The 18,092-nt window shown below is 42.4% G+C and overlaps 1 pseudogene; it reads left to right on the forward strand.

Moving 5' to 3' along the window:
• The first annotated feature begins 16,774 nt into the window (after window positions 1-16,774).
• On the forward strand, window positions 16,775-17,151 carry LOC102742894 (large ribosomal subunit protein eL31 pseudogene; annotated as a pseudogene).
• Window positions 17,152-18,092: the final 941 nt, after the last annotated feature.

The following is an 18,092-nucleotide window of genomic DNA, read 5'->3' on the forward strand; positions in this document are numbered from 1 at the left end:
TAGTGTGTAATGGTGTAGAATGGTGACTGCCCAATGTTAGACAGCTAGTAAGCAGAAGAGCTAAAATTTTAATCCCTGCATCTAAAGCCTGCACTTGGAGCAAAACTTGAAGCTCCCCTCACTCCTCCCCTCTTAGATGAATGTACGTTCCCAGCCCACTGGCTGCCGTTATTAACATTACACACACACACACGAGTTATAGAACATAACTACCACAAATAACGAGAATCAACTGTATTCGCAAAGGTGTAGACAAGATAGAAAAAAACCTCAATGGATAGCACAGTACCAAGGTGCTGGTAATTGTGGAGAGCCACCCTTGCCACTCCTAAATCTGAAAGGACAAGGTAGTCAAAAGCAGCCAGCCTTGCAGTGCTGCCGTGTGGATGCTGGGGGAATAAATGTCCCTACCCTCCTCTCTCCATTGGCCAGAGTTCCCTATTTGTTGAAGCCCAAGAGAAAGGGCACCTGTGTGTGCAGTTCATATATCCTTTAGGGCACAGAGCTGCCACCACCCTGTTGATTTTGAGACTCTTGCAGATCCTTCCTGGGGCTGGAAATTGTTCTTTCCCCTGCATCTTTGTCCATTCATCAAGCCTCAAAACTGCATAGGAATGCAAGTACTCCTTTTGCACACAAAGCCTTACACCCTGAGTTGCAATCTGCCACCCTCATCCTTGCTGACACAGCCCCATCTTGTCACCTCTGCTCACCCCATATTCCCCAACAGTGATTGCATAATCCCCTCCATTGCCTCGGAGCTGAGATTTCGGCTGCTGCTCTGGGTCACATCATGAGCACCTTTTAAGCCTCTCAGTGACACCATAAGGTGTGTGTCATCGTCCCGTGGTATTAAGGAGTGCACTTGTTATGATGAGCACTGGGTGTTGTATGTAAGTGATGAATCACTAAATTCTCCTCCTGAAACCCATATTACACTATATGTTAACTAAAATTTAAATTAAACTTGAAACAAAAAATAAAATAAATTATAAAATAAAACGGGAATGAAAAACATCATCCCTTTAAAAAAAAAAGGGGGGGGGACTAAAACACCAGTTTTCATCCAAAAGAGGTTGGATGAAATCAGTTCTCAACCAGAGGCGATTCTGCCCCTGACCAAGTGATATTTGGCAATTTCTGGAGGCATTTTTGGTTGTCACAACTAAGGATGGGGGTAGGGGGTAGGGGATGCTGCTAAGTATCCTGCAGTGCCCAGGGCAGTCCCCACTATGACAAATAATAACTTGGTTGAAAATAGTCAATTGTGTCAAGGTTAAGAAACTCTGGACTAAACTAAGTGCTTCTCAGAGTCATCTTCAAAGTCAAAAAAACTTTTAACAGCTTTATTGAAGTATGACCAACAAATAAAAATTGCATATGTTTAACAAGTACCACTTAATGTTTGATATATGTATACATGGTGAAATGATCATCACGATCAGTCTAATTAACATATCCATCACCCCACACTTAGCTACCATTTTCTTCTTTTTTTGTATGTGATGAGAACACTTAAGATATACCCTCTTTGAAAATTTCCAGTATACAGTATAATAGTTAATTATAGTCGCCATGCTATGCATTAGATATCCAGAACTTATTCATCTTGCATAACTAAAAGCTTGCATCCTTTGATCAACATCTCCTCCACGTCCCCCTTCTCCCAGTCCCTGGCAACTACCATTCTACTCTCTGCTTCTATGAGTTTGTGAAGCCAAAAATTCTTGAGCGAATCACAGGAGGAAATACAAGATGTTGAGAGTGGTTTTTCAATCCATCCTTCTTTCCATGTAGGGTGAGACCCCAGAGTCCCATCATAAATACGTCTACCTCAAACTCCAGGACCTCTGGATAATGCACAGTTTTCTCCATTAGGTCTAAATGTAGTGGTTCATGGTCTTGTGGTCAGCAAACCAAACAGTAAATTATCTGCCCCATACACATCAAATAAACAGTGATGGGATTCAAACAAGAGAGTGGGGATTTAAAAACCCCCATTATGAAATGGGGAGAAGAGTTGACACAGATCAGCCCATGGTCGTTAGCAAATGACAAATCCTTCTGTGCAGAATATTAAAGAATTCTTTCTCTGGGAATAGAACAAGCTCCTTTTCTTCAAGGAAAATTTGGGTTGTTGTTTAAGGGCACATACAACTTTTAGATAAATCAGGCTTGGAGATGTAATACACAGTACAGTAATGACAGAAAACAAAACTATACTATAAATATCAAACTTGCTAAGAGAATAAATCTTCACTGTTCTCACCACTAGAAGAAATGATAACTTTGTGATGTGACAGTGATTAGCCAATGCGAATTGGTTAGCCAATCACATTGCAACATAAATATATCAAACCAATATATGTCAATTATATCTCAATTTTTAATGGTAAAAAGAAAAACTCAGGAATAAATTTGAGAGCTGAGAATTTTTTTTAACTTACAAGAGAATCTCACCTTCAGAGAATCAACTTGTTCAGTATTCTAATTGGTGGGAGAAAATAGCAGTTCTTCAGTGTGGTTATATGCAGGGATCAGCATTGCAAAAATTTCAGCAATATTCAGTTTTCTTTTAAGGAGTCAGCAACATATGGTTGTATTAGTTATCTTTGCTATGTAACAAATTACCCCAAAAATCAGTGGCTTGAAATAACATTATCCCTCAGTCTTCTGTCATAGGGTCTCTCACAAAGCTGAATGCAAGATGTCAGCTGGGGCTCTGGTCTCATCTGAAAGCTCTACTGGGGGAGGCTCCGCTTCCAGACTTACTCACCAGGTTATGACAAGATTCAGTTCCTCACAGGCTGTTGGCCACATGGGCCTTTCCAATATAGCAACTTACATCCTCAGAGTGTGAAAAATAAGGCAAATGAGACAAGTCAGAGACAGCAAAAGTCACAGTCTTTTTGTAACCTGATCTCAGAAGTGACATCCCATCACTTTCACCATATTCTATTCATTAAAAGTCACTAGGTCCAGCCCAAACTGAAGGTGAGCAGGTTACACAAGGAAGTGACTACCAGGAGGTGAGGATTCTTGCCAGCAATGTCAGAAGCTGCCTACCACAGGGCCCAATATTTCATCCATTTGAGGATTGTTAAGCAAAACTATGAAACAGTTTAGGAAAAGACAAGGTGCAATTCTGGGGTGGTTTTCTCAGGATGCAAGGCATTTTTCTGACTATGACATGATGTGCATATTTAGCCATGATGGAAATTTGGATAAGCTACAGATAGATTGGAAGTTCCACTTTCCCGCTTCACTCTTTTCTTTTGGAGAAATTTCTTTGTCCACTGTCCTCCATGATTTCTTGCTTTGCCTCAATAAGGGTCTTTCTTGTTCATTTTTCTCCAAAAATACATTTTAGGTGGACATAAGAAGTGGACCTTGAGGAAGGAGGGTGCAGATCTCAAAGTTTACTTCCTGCCAGTATCAACTTAGAGCCAGAGGTGTTTTGGGATTTGAACAATCATAGGCTTTTTGACAGAAGCCACACTTGTAATTTTTTCAATATTTGGATTTTTCCAAAAAGTTAGTAGACTTTCAGTCTATTGATTTTTGGTCAGTTCTATCTGCGATAAATAACCATAGCCAACAAGTTCATCCAAATATACTTAATACGCCTAAAAATTCTAGATGGCCTCTCCTTCTCTCTCTCTTTCTCTCTCCCTCTCTCACAGCAAACTCTCCTTCAGCAGAGCTTTCTCTCTTACATCCCCAATGTTGGCAACAATCACCACCATCTAGCTCCAAAACATTTTATCACCCCAAAATAAAACCACATGCCCATTAAGCAGTCACTCCCATCCCCCTTCTCCAGCCCCTGGCAACCAAAAATCTACTTTCTCTTTCTATGGGTTTGCCTATTCTGGACATTTCATGTAAAAGAAATCATACAATATGAGACCTCTTGTGTCTGGCTTCTTTCGCTCAGCATGTTTTCTCCTTCTCTTTCTGCTTGCACACTGGCTGACCATTCTGAGTCTGTCTTTCGTTTTTACAGGACTGTGCTGACGACAGCAAGAAGCAGTCAACACCCTCCAACATTCTAAATTTTTTAAACCATTTCCTCTAGAGCTACAGGCTCTGCCCACACTGTAATTAACAGCCTTATCAAGTTTTATCATAGCAAAACATGAGTTACCAGCTTTCCAGCATGTACCCATGTGTCCTCACCACTTCTTGCTAAGCCAGATTGTCTCATTGTGGCACCGTTGACATTTGAGCCAGATCATTCAGTGCATTATGGGGCTACCCTGTGTATTATAGGATATATAGCAGCAACCTTGGCTCAGTAGATGCCAGTAACATCTCCCCCCAACTCTAGACAACCTAAAATGTTTCCAGACTTTGCCAAATGTCTTGGGGGAAGGGGTAGAATTGCAGAATCATCCCCGATTGAAAATCACTACACTAAGCCAATGTCATATATTTGCAGTTCTGGCACTAAATTTGCAGTCTCTTGGTACTAGATTCCATGTTTGCTATGATAGAGATGTTATTTTTAAACCACATAAGCCCAGTAAAACGGAATAGCAAGGTAAAATTCCAGGTAGACACTCTAGCCTGGAGTAAGGATGGGAGCTTCATGATTATCTTGCTAAAGCTTTCACCTTGTATTCCACCTTGTGCCCCTCCTCACACCTGTGGCCAGCAGACATAAAAAGAGGGAAGAAGGAAAGGCATGCTTCTCCCCTTTAAGGGCATGACCTAGAAGTTGTACATACAAATTCTGCTCATTCATAGTGGCCACTACTTACTCATATGGCCACCCTTAGCTTCAAAGGAGCCTCGGAGATGTAATCTGTTCCTGATGATCATATAGCCAGCTCAAGTTTATATTACTCCACAATCAGATGGGGTATGGATTTAGGGGGAAACTTGAAGTTTTTGTGACACTCTCCAGCCATCAACAAAGGTTTGCTTGAGGCTGAAGCTCTTGAATGAATACTTGAAAGATGGAATAAACAGTTGGGTGATCAGAATAACCACGGTTGGAATAGGGGCAAGCATCTCAGTCCTCACAGTTGTTAGTCCATGGAATTCTGTGGAGCACGGTGAAGAACTTTCTAGAACCCGGAAGGAGATGAAAGGCAAAGGGGCCAATCATTTCATTTTATAAGTAGAGATGCTGAGACCCAGAAAGGAGAAGCAATTCAATTTAGGTCTCAAACTGTGCTTGCAGCAGGTTAGGGCTAGAGTTGAGGTTCCCCAAATACTTGCTGAGAGCTCTCTTCAAAACCTCATTCATTCTGTAAGCTGTGGTCTGAAGAATTAAACCATGAGGCTGTGGTTTCGACATGTACAAAGCAGGACACCACTAGATCCTTGAGAAGGAGAATCTGAGCTGAGGATGGGTTGGAAGGTTATGGAGAATCCAGAGAGGCTAGGTGTGGCTATAGAACAATATTTTGGCTAATGAAATGTAAGTAGAAATGACATGTGCAATATCCCTCATTCCCTAAAAGGAAAGGAAGACACTCTCCCCTTCACCTTTCCTCTTTCCTGCAAACTGGAATGTAGGATGTGATGATGGGAGCTGGAGCAGCCACTTGGGGCCACAAGATGAAAGCTGCATATTGAGGGAAGCCTAGCAACAAAATAGAGTGAGTTTGGTTCCCTGATTGCTGAGTTTCTGTTCCAGCTCTGAACCATCGACTTCTATTTTTTACCTGAATGAAAAAAAAAATGACCTTTTATTTCTTAAGCCAGTTATAACACCCACACTTTTTTCTAAATAATATATTTTTTAAAAAAATATATGATTCCGTGGGATGCCTGGGTGGCTCAGCCCGTTAAGCATCTGCCTTCAGCTCAGGTCATGATCCCAGGGTCCTGGGATGGAGTCGCACATCAGGCTCCTTGCTCAGCGGGGAACCTGCTTCTCCCTCTGCCTGCCACTCCCCCTGCTTGTGCTCTCTCTCTCTCTCTGACAAATAAATAAAATCTTTTTTAAAAAAAGATATATGATTCCTTTTGGTTCCTACTTCGTGCCAGAATGAGAAGTGCAGGGCCCCCTATGTCTCTTTCTTCCAGAGACATAACCATCCACCACTGAGCAGCTACCTGCTCCCACCTCCCCCAGTTCATCACCTGAGTTGCTTACCAACTCGACCCTTAACATGTCCCTGCAAATCATCCTATCTCTATTTGGTGAGAACTAGCATGGGACTTAATGATCCCTGTTTTCTGGGGTAAGCTCTGAGTGTCAGGTAGCCTGGAAATACTAGACCCATCTTGCTCTGAGAAGCCCCTGAATAATTCTCCAGCCTTACCCTTCTTCCTTTTATGCTGCAAAAAGTAGTAAAGAACATGGACACTGGAGTCAGATATCAGTTCAAACCCTGGAGCAGCCAAGTATTCACTAAGAAACCTTGGCCAACTTATTTAACCTCTCCATGCCTATTTCCCCAACATACGAAACTGGTCAGAGTAACAGTTCTTACTTCACAGGGCTATGAGAATTCAATGAGACGATGTATTTAAAGTGCTTAGGATAGTGCCTGGCACACAGTTAGCACTCCATAAAACAGGACAAATTTTGATCTGCATAATCAGAAGTGTTATAAAGGAGAGGAGCAGGGCACCTGGGTGGCTCAGTTAAACATCTGACTCTTGATTTCTGCTAAGGTCATGATCTCAGGGTCATGAGATCCAGCCCCATAGCAGGCTCCACGCTGAGTATGAAGCCTGCTTGGGATTCTCTCCCTCTCTCTCCCTCTGTCCCTCCCCACCCACTCATGCTCCCTCTCTCTTTAAAAAAAAGAGAGAGAGAGAGGAGCAAGGTGTAATGTGTGCATAAAACTAAGGGGATCTTACCTACAGGAGAGAAGGCAGGTCAGGAAAGGCTGCCCTAAAGAAGCTGACAATAAAGCTGTCACCTGAAATATGAACAAGAATCAGTCAGGTTTTAAAAAGGAGAGTAGGAAAGAATGTTTAAGAAAAATGAACAGCCTGGGCAAAGGTCCTGGGGCAAGAAAGAAAGTATATGAAATAACAAGTGTTGGCAAGGATGTCGAGAAAGGGGAACCCTCATGTACTGTTGATGGAAATAAAATTTGGTGCAGCCACTATGGAGAACAGTACAGAAGTTCCTCAAAAAATAAAAATACAACTACCATACAATCCAGCAATTCCACTTCTAGGTATTTATCTGAAGAAAATGAAAATAATAATTAAAAAAAAAAGATACATGTGCCCCTACATTCATTGCAACACTATTTACAATAGCCACGATACGGGAAGCAATCTAAGTGTCCATCGGTAGATGGATAAAGAAAATGTGGTATATACACATACACACAATGGAATATTACTCAGCCATAAAAAAAGAATGAAATCTTGCTATTTGTGACAATATGTATGAACCTAGAAGGTATTATCCTAAGGGAAATGAATCAGACAGAGAAAGACAAGCACTGTATGATTTCACGTATGTGTGGAATCTAAAAAACAAAACAAATGAACAAACAAAACAAAATAGAAACAGACTCATAAATGCAGATAACAAACTGGTGATTGCCAGTGGGGAAAGGGATGAGGGACGTGGGTGAAACAGGTGAAGGGGATTAAGATAAGTAAGTCCGAAGGACGTAATGTAAGGAAGATAGGGAAAATAGTCAATAATATTGTAATAACTGTGTAGTGACAGATGGTTAACTAAACCTATCATAGTGGTTATTTCGTAATGTATAAAAATACCAAATCACTATGTGCTACACCTGGAACTAATATCATATTGTATATCAAAAAAATTAGACTTCAAGACAAGTTTACCAACAAAGATCTGACATTTTATGAGACAGAGAGAGAAGAAAAGAGGGAGGGAGGGAGTAAGAAAATGGTACATTTGGGAAGCTGAAAAATATTTTTAGGATGGTGGTGGATGGGGCTGGAGAAGTGGCCAGGGACCCAATGTGGCAGATCAGATTCTGATTTGGATGTGGTTCAAATGCCTCCTCCCTTGTACGAATTTAGTGTAGGACCTCCCTCTTCTGCATGTGCCTTATTGTTTTCCTCACATGCTCTCTGTTGGAAAGTTCCTTTCTTCCATTAAAGAGGGCACGCGTGGTGATGAGCCTGGGTGTTATACGCAACTAATGAATCATTGAACATTACATCAAAAACTAATGATGTATTATAGGCTGGCTAGTTGAACATAATTTAAAAATTAAAAAATAAAATAAAGAATCTCATTAGCAGCTAAAATTAGCAACACAAGAAACAATAGGTGTTGGCGAGGATGCAGAGAAAGGGGAACGCTCTTACACTGTTGGTGGGAATGCAAGCTGGTGCAGCCACTCTGGAAAATAGTATGGAGGTTCCTCAAAAAGTTAAAAATAGAGCTACCCTATGACCCAGGAATTGTACTACTAGGTATTTACCCAAAGGATACAAAAATACAGATTCAAAGGGATACAGGCACCCTAATGTTCATAGCAGCATTAACAAAAATAGACAAACTAGGAACGCCTGGGTGGCTCAGTCGGTTAAGCATCTGCCTTCAGCTCAGGTCATGATCCCAGAGTCCTGGGATCGAGTCCCACATCGGGCTCCCTGCTCCGTGGGGAGCCTGCTTCTCCCTCTGCCTCTGCCTCTCTCTCTATCTCTCATGAATAAATAAATAAATAAATAGACAAACTATGGAGAGAGCCCAAATGTCCATTGACTGATGAATGGATAAAGAAGATGTGGTATATATATCATATATGTATATGTGTGTGTGTGTGTGTGTGTATACAATGAAATATTACTCAGCCATCAAAAAGAATGAAATCTTGCCATTTGCAACGACATGGATGGAACTAGAGGGTATATGCTCAGTGAAATAAGTCAGTCAGAGAATGACAAATACCTATGATCTCATTCATATGTGGAATTTAAGAAAGAAACAGATGAACATATGGGAAGGGCGAAAAGAAAAAGGAGAGAAGGAAACAAACCACAAGAGACTTTTAACAATAGAAAACAAACTGAGGGTTACTGGAGAGGAGGCAGGTGGGGAGTGGGCTGGATGGATGATGGGTATTAGGAGGGCACTTGTTATGATGACCACTAGGTGTTGTATGTAAGTGAAGAATCACTGAATTCTACTCCAGAAACCAATATTGCAATGTATGTTAAATAAATAAAATTTAAATTTAAAAAAAAAAGAATCTCATTAGCACTGATGAAAAATTCTGCAATCCATCAGTATACTTGAGGGCTCAAGTACTGTTGGGATCAGCAGTCCTGAGGACCCAATCTTTATCAACAGACTTCTAAAGAGGTTCACTGCCTCCAGGACACTTACAAAGCACCTGGTCTAATGCTTTATGAATTGGGAAAAGACTCCTACAAAGCACCTGGTCTAATGCTTTATGAATTGGGAAAAGATGCTTTGAGTGATCTTGGAGGAACTGATCTTATGCTAAGATCAAGTGTTCTCATTGATTCTCTACCCAAGCCACTCTTTCTCACTCCCCACACTCCATCTCACACCTCTCCCCAGAAGACACCCACTCAAGCACGTCCCTTCCTCAGGGAAGTCTTTCCAGATTCCTTAGTAGTCCTGGTTGGCCTCAAGTTCTCCTAGAACCATATACTACTCTCCTTCAGCATGCTTATCTTAATGAATCATATATTCATTAGTGTGATTGTTTTCCAGGTATCCCCCGCTTTTCAAAAGTTCACTTTATACCATCTCACTCTTAGGAAAGACCTACATCAGTACCTGTTTTTGCTAACTAAAGGGAATTTGAAGAAGATTTCTGCTTTTATGAAAAAAGGGTGAAAAGTGAAAATAGCATTCAGCATTTGTTTTGTGAGGAGTGGTTACAGAGGCAGCACACACCCCAAGCGGCGGAGTGTCCCCACCAAGCTCCTTCCCCAGGGACTGCTCTCAGCATCTCTGCATCCAGCCACCAGAGCTTTGCACCACATCTGTGAGCATCTGTGCCTTATCTCAATTTATTGTGTGCATGCATTAGCAAGACGTGCCCTAAGGTATCAGAAAAGCCTAAGAGAGGTTATTTTGGGGGTCCTAAGAACACTCAAAAATTTTTCCATACAAATTAATAGTAACTGCTTCTTCATTGTATGCCTTTTGGGCTCAAGAAAGGTTTCATAGGCGTGCTCCACTTTGGGAGAGTGGGAGACACCTGCTAATGACTGTCTCCACTGAGTAAATGTAAAGTCCAGCACAGCACGGACAGTATCTCAATTTTCTCCATTATATTCACCATGCTTGACATAGTAGACAGTTAATAAATGCAGCGGGAAGGAGAGAAGGAAGGGAGTGAGGGGAGGAGGGAAATAAGGAAGTCCTACCTAAAAATGCCCCACCCCCGGTGTGGGAGGAAAAAAAACACTTTCTGTGTAACACCATTAAGCCTTCCCCCAGCTGGAAAGGCTCCACATCTTGTGAATCTCAAGGGGGAATCTGTTGGTGAGATTCAAGATGTCTTATCAATTGATATGTAGCTGACCACATCAGGACCTCAGCTCTGTGAGAAATGGCTCTGTGAGGGCAATCCTATCATAATCCCTCTTCCAACAGTAGATTTCCACGTACTTGCTGGGATTCTCTCTCACTCATTCCTTCCCAGGTCTTTCCTCACCCATTTCTGAACACAAAAACATGTTTGTTCTCTCCATGGCAAGAGTAACCACAACTGCAAATTCTGCTTGTTCACAGCAGTAATACATTATAATTATTCTTTTATCTGCATCTCGTGCCTTATCAATAACACAACTTATAGCCGGGGCGCCTGGGTGGCTCAGTTGGTTAAGCGACTGCCTTCAGCTCAGGTCATGATCCTGGAGTCCCGGGATTGAGTCCCATATCGGGCTCCTTGCTCAGCAGGGGGTCTGCTTCTCCCTCTGACCCTCCCCCCTCTCATGTGCTCTCTCTCTCTCATTCTCTCTCTCAAATAAATAAATAAAATCTTAAAAAAAACACACACACACAACTTATAGCCATCATTAATTGCTATTAAGTCATTGCATCCCACAGTAGTGTGAACCAGGTCTCTTCCCAGCAGACTTGGCTCAGCCCATTGATAGTATTGATTTGTGGCCACCTCCTTCCCCTCTCCTTTGCTCCACCCTCATTATGAAAGAGACATACAGTGCACACATCATGAAGCTTCCAAAACACCAACTGGCTGACCGGAGTCAATCTCCTCGTGTACAGTGAAAGGCAGGTGTCCCGGAGGGTGTCAGAGGCTTGTGCAGGTCTCACACCAGCTAGTGGAGATCAGTTAGGAATCTGCAGCCACTATCCAGGTCCTGGATATCAGCCCTCTCAACTAGGAAGTGATATTGGAAAGAAAGAGTTGAATCCAGGAGGTATTCAGGAAGTAAAATCGGGTGTTTTCTAAATAACAGACACTTTTTTAAGTGCTTTGAGTATATTAACTCCTTACAACATTCAAGCAAGATGGACATTACTGTCTCTTTTTTACAGATATGGAAACTGAGAGTCCAAGAGGTTGTATTATCTGTCACTAGGTCAGGCATCCAACAGTCTGATTCTGAAGCCTGTGTGTTTTACCATTATGCTATTGTAACTCCGGCTCAATTATCTGCTTGCTATAAAGTGAAGATTGCCCACTTATTTGCAGCCCCTCTACCTGCACCCCCTTACACACATACACACTCATACACACATACACCCACATCTACATCAAATTGGCAGGGTTGGGAGCAACTGAGACATGTAGATACCCACGGGGTGGACCAGACCAGAGAAACTGGCCATACACAGTGGGCTCACTTAATCAAGGTCAGAGAGAGAACTGTTTTTGTCACCCTGAACAGTTTGGGCTAGTTCATTTATCCTGCTGAGCTTACGTGATCTTCTCAGGCTGGACTTGGGGAAGTAGTCAAGCACTTCTTTGATTTCTTTTTCATTGATCTGACCCTTGAATCATGAAGCAAGGAAAATAAGAGGCCTCAGAAGTCTGAGAGAGCTGCCTTCTGAGTCCAACTTACTCAACTTTTCTAAGCCTCAGTTTTCTCCATGCAATTTCAAAGTTGTCAGGATTCGGGTTCCCATTCTGCAAACGCTCCAAGTGGGTGCCTGAGAAATGACAGCTGCACATCTGTGCTCCCCATTGTATTACAAGCTCCGTGACTCACAAAACTTTGATACGTCCGGGGAGGGACGGAGTGCTTGGAGCACATGGGCGTCTTCCCAGACTGTGGCCAACAAAATCCTGCATGATGAGATGCCAGTCTTATCTTGTTGGGTGCTCTGGGGTTGTTTACCCCTTGAGGGAGGCTGTGATGACAAGAAGTTTCCAAGTCTTTGAGCAACACCACCTTCTTTCAACACCAGGAGATCTCACAGCTGAGCCCTGACACAAGCAAAGGGGGACCCAGAGGTCAGGACCTGAGGTTCAGATGGAACCGTGGGCTAGGTGAGAATAAAGGGTTGCTAGAGGAGGGGGGATGGGAGATGGGGCAATTGGGTGACGGGCATTAAGGAGGGCACTTGATGTAATGAGCACTGGGTATTATATGGAAGTGCTGAATCACTATGTCATACACCTGAAACTAATATTACACTGTATGCTAACTAACTGGAATTTAAATGAAAACAAAAATAAAAATAAATTGGGGTGCCTGGCTGGCTCCATCGATTAAGCATCCAACTCTTGGTTTCAGCTCAGGTCATGATCTTAGGGTGGTGAGATTGAGCCCCTGGTTGGGTTCTGTGCTCAGCAGGGAGTCTGCTTGAGATGCTCTCTCTCCCTCTCCCACTACCCCTCTCCCTGCTCATGCTATAAATAAATAAATAAACAAACAAACAAACAAATAAATAAATAAAATCTTTAAAAATAAATAAAATAAAAATAAAAGACCCGGAGGATGGGGGACCAAGAATAAAGGCACCAAGCAAGGAAAGGGCTCTATTGCTATAAAAATGGATTCATGCATGTGCCCAAGGGTGAGCACTTTTTGGGTACATGGCCATTCTCTTGGTGTGTGTAGAGGCAGGATGTTGCCACTATGCCTGTGAACTCACAGGAAAATGATGCCCAGGAAGCATGTGCAGGTTCAGTGAAGGATCTCCCCTCACTTTTTGCAAAACAGTCCAAGAAACTGAGCAGTGTGAGGACTGGGCACCTCACCCACATTGACCTGAGAAATATGTCCATTTCAGGTCTGGGATGTCATTGTTCATTGTGATTATGAATCATATCAACCTATATCTGAACATCAATCTTTGATCGATTGAAATGCAATATGGTATAAGGTGGTGGTTTGCAAGCTTCGCTACATGTCATGGTCATCTGGGGCTTTTAAAAATCCTGTGGCACCATACACTGTGTGCCTTTTTGTGTCTGGCTCTTTTCACTTGAGGGTAATGCATTCAAAGTCTATCCATCCTGTAGCAAATACAGATCTTCATTGCTTTTTATGTCTGAATAATAACCTGTTGTATGGATATATCACATATTGTTTATGCAATCATCCATTGATGGACATTTGGGTTACTTCCACCTTTTGGCCATTATGAATAAGAATAGGCAGATTTACAGGGACAGAATTAATTCAGAGTAATAGTTGCAAGGGCTGGGAGAAAGGGAGAATGAACTGCTTAATGGGTAGGGGATTTCGATTTGGGGTGATGAAAATGTTCTAGAATTAGAAGTGATGGTTGCACAACATCCTAAATGTATTCAATGCTACTGAATTATATCTTTTAAAATGCTTACAATAAAAAAAATTTATGAAATTAATAACCTATAACCCTGCTGCAAAAAAAAATATTTTATTTTTTTAAGTAGGCTCTACTCCCAGCGTGGAGCCCAATGCAGGACTTGAACTCAGTACCCCAAGATGAAGACCTGAGCTGAGATCAAGAGTTGGACACTTAACCAACAGAGCTACCCAGGTGCCCCAAGATTTTAAATAAAAATAAAATGGTTACAATGATAAATTTTATGATGTATGTGTCCTGGGCCCCACTAAATCAGCTGTCTGGGGATGGGAGCCAGGCATTTGTATTTTTAACACCTGCTCAGTGACTCCAATGTGCAGCCATGCCGGAGAAGCAGGAGTATAAGGGAAGGAGAAAGGGGCCATGTGAATAAATCACATCCACTTCCCATGACTGGCTCGAGTGTCCTCTCCTCCAAGACCCACCCTGACCATCCTGTCCCCATGTGTAGTCCTTCTCGGTCACCCTACCGGATCTACTTCCATTTTAAACATGGGTCACCATCCAAGTTATCTTGTTTATTAATTTGTTCAGTTATTATCTGTCCCTTCACACAAACCAATGGTTTTCAACCTGGGTTCCTTTTCAAAAATATCAATGTCAAGGGGTGCCTGGGTGGCTCAGTAGGTTAAGCGTCTGACTCTTGATTTTGGCTTAGGTCATGATCTCAGGGTGGTGAGATCGAGCCCCATGTCTGGCTCCACACCCAGCTTAAGATTCTCTCTCTCCCTCTCCCTCTGTGCCCCCATCCCTGTGAGGCATGTGTGCATGTATGTGTGTGGGTGCTCTCTCTCTCTCTCTCAAAAAAAAAAAAAAAAAGCCCAATGTCAAGACCCCGCCTTGATCATTTAAATCAGAATCTTCTGGAGGAGGACTCAGGCATCTATATTTTTAAGAGCTTCCCAAGTAATTTCAGGATGCAGCCATGGCGAATTGTTGCCCTGGTATGTAAGCCCCTGAAGACTGTGTATCCAGAGCTCCAAAAACAGGTTCAGACCCAGTGCCTGCCCACTGGTGAGGTGACTCCTGGTCACTTTCCAAAAGTTGTTTGATTTCTTCCTTGGAACAGTTCTCCAAGTAGGTATTAACAAGTGAGGCAATTCCAGCCCAGACAGGTTATGATTTGCCTGCCACACAACCAGAATGTGAATGCAGTGAGGGGACAGCTCAGCCCCACCATGGGCCAGGTCAGGGGTCTCCTCGGGGCTCCCACAGCCTGCTGTAACCCCATCTTGCCACTGGTCACCCTAAACTCTGTCTACAGGCTCTCTAAATTCCCCATGAGAGCTCCATGCAGACAGCTCACCATCATAAAATAAAACAATATCATCAATTAGACCACTATTAAATTAGTAAATATAAATACAATTCATCAATTTAATTAAATGATTAATTAACTAACAGTTACACCCAGCCCATGGTGACTCACCCTTTCCTCCTTACCATTCTGATTCACAGTCCACAAAGATTTCTTGAACACCTACTCTTGAGCCCCCACCCCAAATCTTGTAGTGGATGTTTTCATACTATGGTCTTGATGAGGGAGGTGGTATTATTCCCAGCTTATACTGTAGGGTTATGGAACATGAGGGTCAATTCTGACAATGCCAGGCACTCTCTCCCAATTCACAGAAATTTATTGAACATTTCCATGAGCCATGCTGGGTGCTGAGTAAAAACTACATGTGTGGCTCACTATCTTATCAGCTAGCTGTCCCCTGGGGAGGGCAGACATCAAATTGGCATCATTTATAAAAGCAATGTGAATGCCCAGGAGACGTGGAGGGAGCCCTGGAAATTGGGATCCCAGGGAGGGTTCAGAGATGGCCTCCTACAGAAACTTCATTTTACCTGACAATCAATTGATCTTTTAACAACCAAAAGAAGTGGTTATCACTCCCCAGCTAAGAATTCCTCAATGGCTCCCTATCTGATAGGGGACCAACTCATTTCACAAGTTTTTTAGAACTAAAATCCTCACATCGGGGGCACCTGGGTGGCTCAGTCGTTGGGCGTCTGCCTTCGGCTTGGGTCGTGGTCCAGGGGTCCTAGAATCGAGCCCTGCTCGGCGGGAAGCCTGCTTCTCCCTCTCCCACTCACCCTGCTTGTGTTCCTTCTCTCACTTTGTCTCTGTCAAATAAATAAATAAAATCTTTAAAAAAATAAAATAAAATAAAATAAAATCCCCACATCCCAGAAAACCCATAAGTCCTGATCAAACAAGGATGATCGGTCTCCCCACAACCCAAAAAAATCCAGACTCCCTAGAGTGAATTCAAGCCCATTCATTAACCCATCCCTCTCTGGACTTACCACCTGGACTCACTTCTCACCACCACCATCCTTTACAGTTGATTCTCCAGCCACATGGGAGCAGGCATGGTACCTTGAAGCCACCAAGTCCTCTCCTTCACTTCCACTATTGCCCATGCTGGGTTCCCTCTGCCTGGGCTGCTTCTTCCATATGCCCACCTTAGAAAGCACATATTCATTCCTCAGGTCTTGGATGAAATGCCAGCTCCTCTGGGAAGCCAACCTGCAACTCTATAACCTCTAGGCATGCATCCCTTCATGGAGTCTTTACATGAGGTTGTTTTCTTCTGGATAACTAATTGTTGGATAACTCTGATTAATATAATTAATTTCACTAGTTGATTAATTAACTCAGAGTTCCTAAGGCCCATAGTGACACATCCTTCTTTCACATACTGACACTGTGTAAATATATATCTCATCAGAGAAGCCAGGACCTTCTTAAGTCTTGTCATTGGTGTACTGAAGGAACCATCTCTGCCACTCCTCATTTCAGGAAACAACTGGACATCCCAGAGCATTCATCCATCCATCTCTCCCTTCTTATGCACCTACCTAACTCTGAGTGACATGTCCAAACATGGACCCACCCCCAGGACTGGATCTACCTGCTTCCATGAAGAAGGGGTGCCTCAGGAAATATCCTTTTCAATTCTGGCCATATGAGCTGGATCCTCCTTTTTTTCCTTCTTCAGTTTTTTATTTAAATTCTAGTTAGTTAAGCTTCCTTTCCAACCAGGTCCTGGCCAAATGGCTCCTGTGAAGAAGGGTGGCAAGAAGAAGAAAGGCCATTCTGCCATCAACAAGGTAGTGACCAGAGAATACACCATCAACATTCACAAGCGCATCCATGGAGTGGGTTTCAAGAAGCGTGCCCCTCAGGCACTCAAAGAGATCCGGAAATTTGCTATGAAAGAGATGGGAACTCCAGATGTGCACATTGACACCAGGCTCAACAAAGCTGTCTGGGCCAAAGGAATAAGGCATGTTCCATACCGTATCCATGTGCAGTTGTCCAGAAAACGTAACGAGGATGATTCACCAAACAAGCTCTACACACTGGTTACCTATGAACCTATCAGCACTCTCAAAAATCTACAGACAGTTAATGTAGATGAGAACTAATCGCTGATTGTCAAATAAAGGTATAAAAATAAATAAATAAATAAGTAAATTCTAGTTAGTTAACATATAGTGGAATACTGGTTTCAGAAGCAGAATTTAGTGATTCATCACTTACATATAACACCCAGTGCTCACCACAAGGGCCCTCCTTAATGTCCATCACCCTTTTAGCCCATCCCCCACCCATCTCCCCTCCAGGAAGCCTCAGTTTATTCTCTATCATTAAGAGTCTCTTATGGCTTGCTTCCCTCTCTTGCTTTTTTCTCCTTCTCCTATGTTCATCTGTTTTGTTTCTTAAATCCACATATGAATGAAATCATATGGTATTTTTCTTTCTCTGGCTGACTTATTTCCTTTAGCATAATACACTCTAGCTCCATCCATGTCATTGCAAATGGCAAGATTTCATTTTTTTTTTTTGATGGCTGAGTAATATTCTGTTGTATATGTATACCACAACTTCTTTTTTTTAATTTTATTTTATTATGTTAGTCACCATACAATACACCATTAGTTTTTGATGTAGTGATCCATGATTTATTGTTTTCTTATAACACACAGTGCTCCATGCAGTATGTGCCCTCCTTAATACCCATCACTGGGCTAACCCATCCCCACACCCCCCTCCCCTCTAAAACCCTCAGTTTGTTTCTCGGAGTCCATAGTCTCTCATAGTTTGTCTTCCCCTCTGATTTCCCCCCCTTCATTTTTCCCTTCCTTCTCCTAATGTCCTCCATGTTATTCCTATGTTCCACAAATAAGTGAAACCATATAATATTTGACTTTCTCTGCTTGACTTAGTTCACTTAGCATAATCTCCTCCAGTCCCACCCATGTTGATGTAAAAGTTGGGTATTCATCCTCTCTGATGGCTGAGTAATATTCCATTGTATATATGGACCACATCTTCTTTATTCATTCATCTGTTGAAGGGCATCTCAGC

The sequence above is a fragment of the Leptonychotes weddellii genome, chromosome 1 (genome assembly GCF_054177405.1).
Source record: "Leptonychotes weddellii isolate Sample4059 chromosome 1, ASM5417740v2, whole genome shotgun sequence".
In the NCBI taxonomy this organism is placed as follows: domain Eukaryota; kingdom Metazoa; phylum Chordata; class Mammalia; order Carnivora; family Phocidae; genus Leptonychotes; species Leptonychotes weddellii.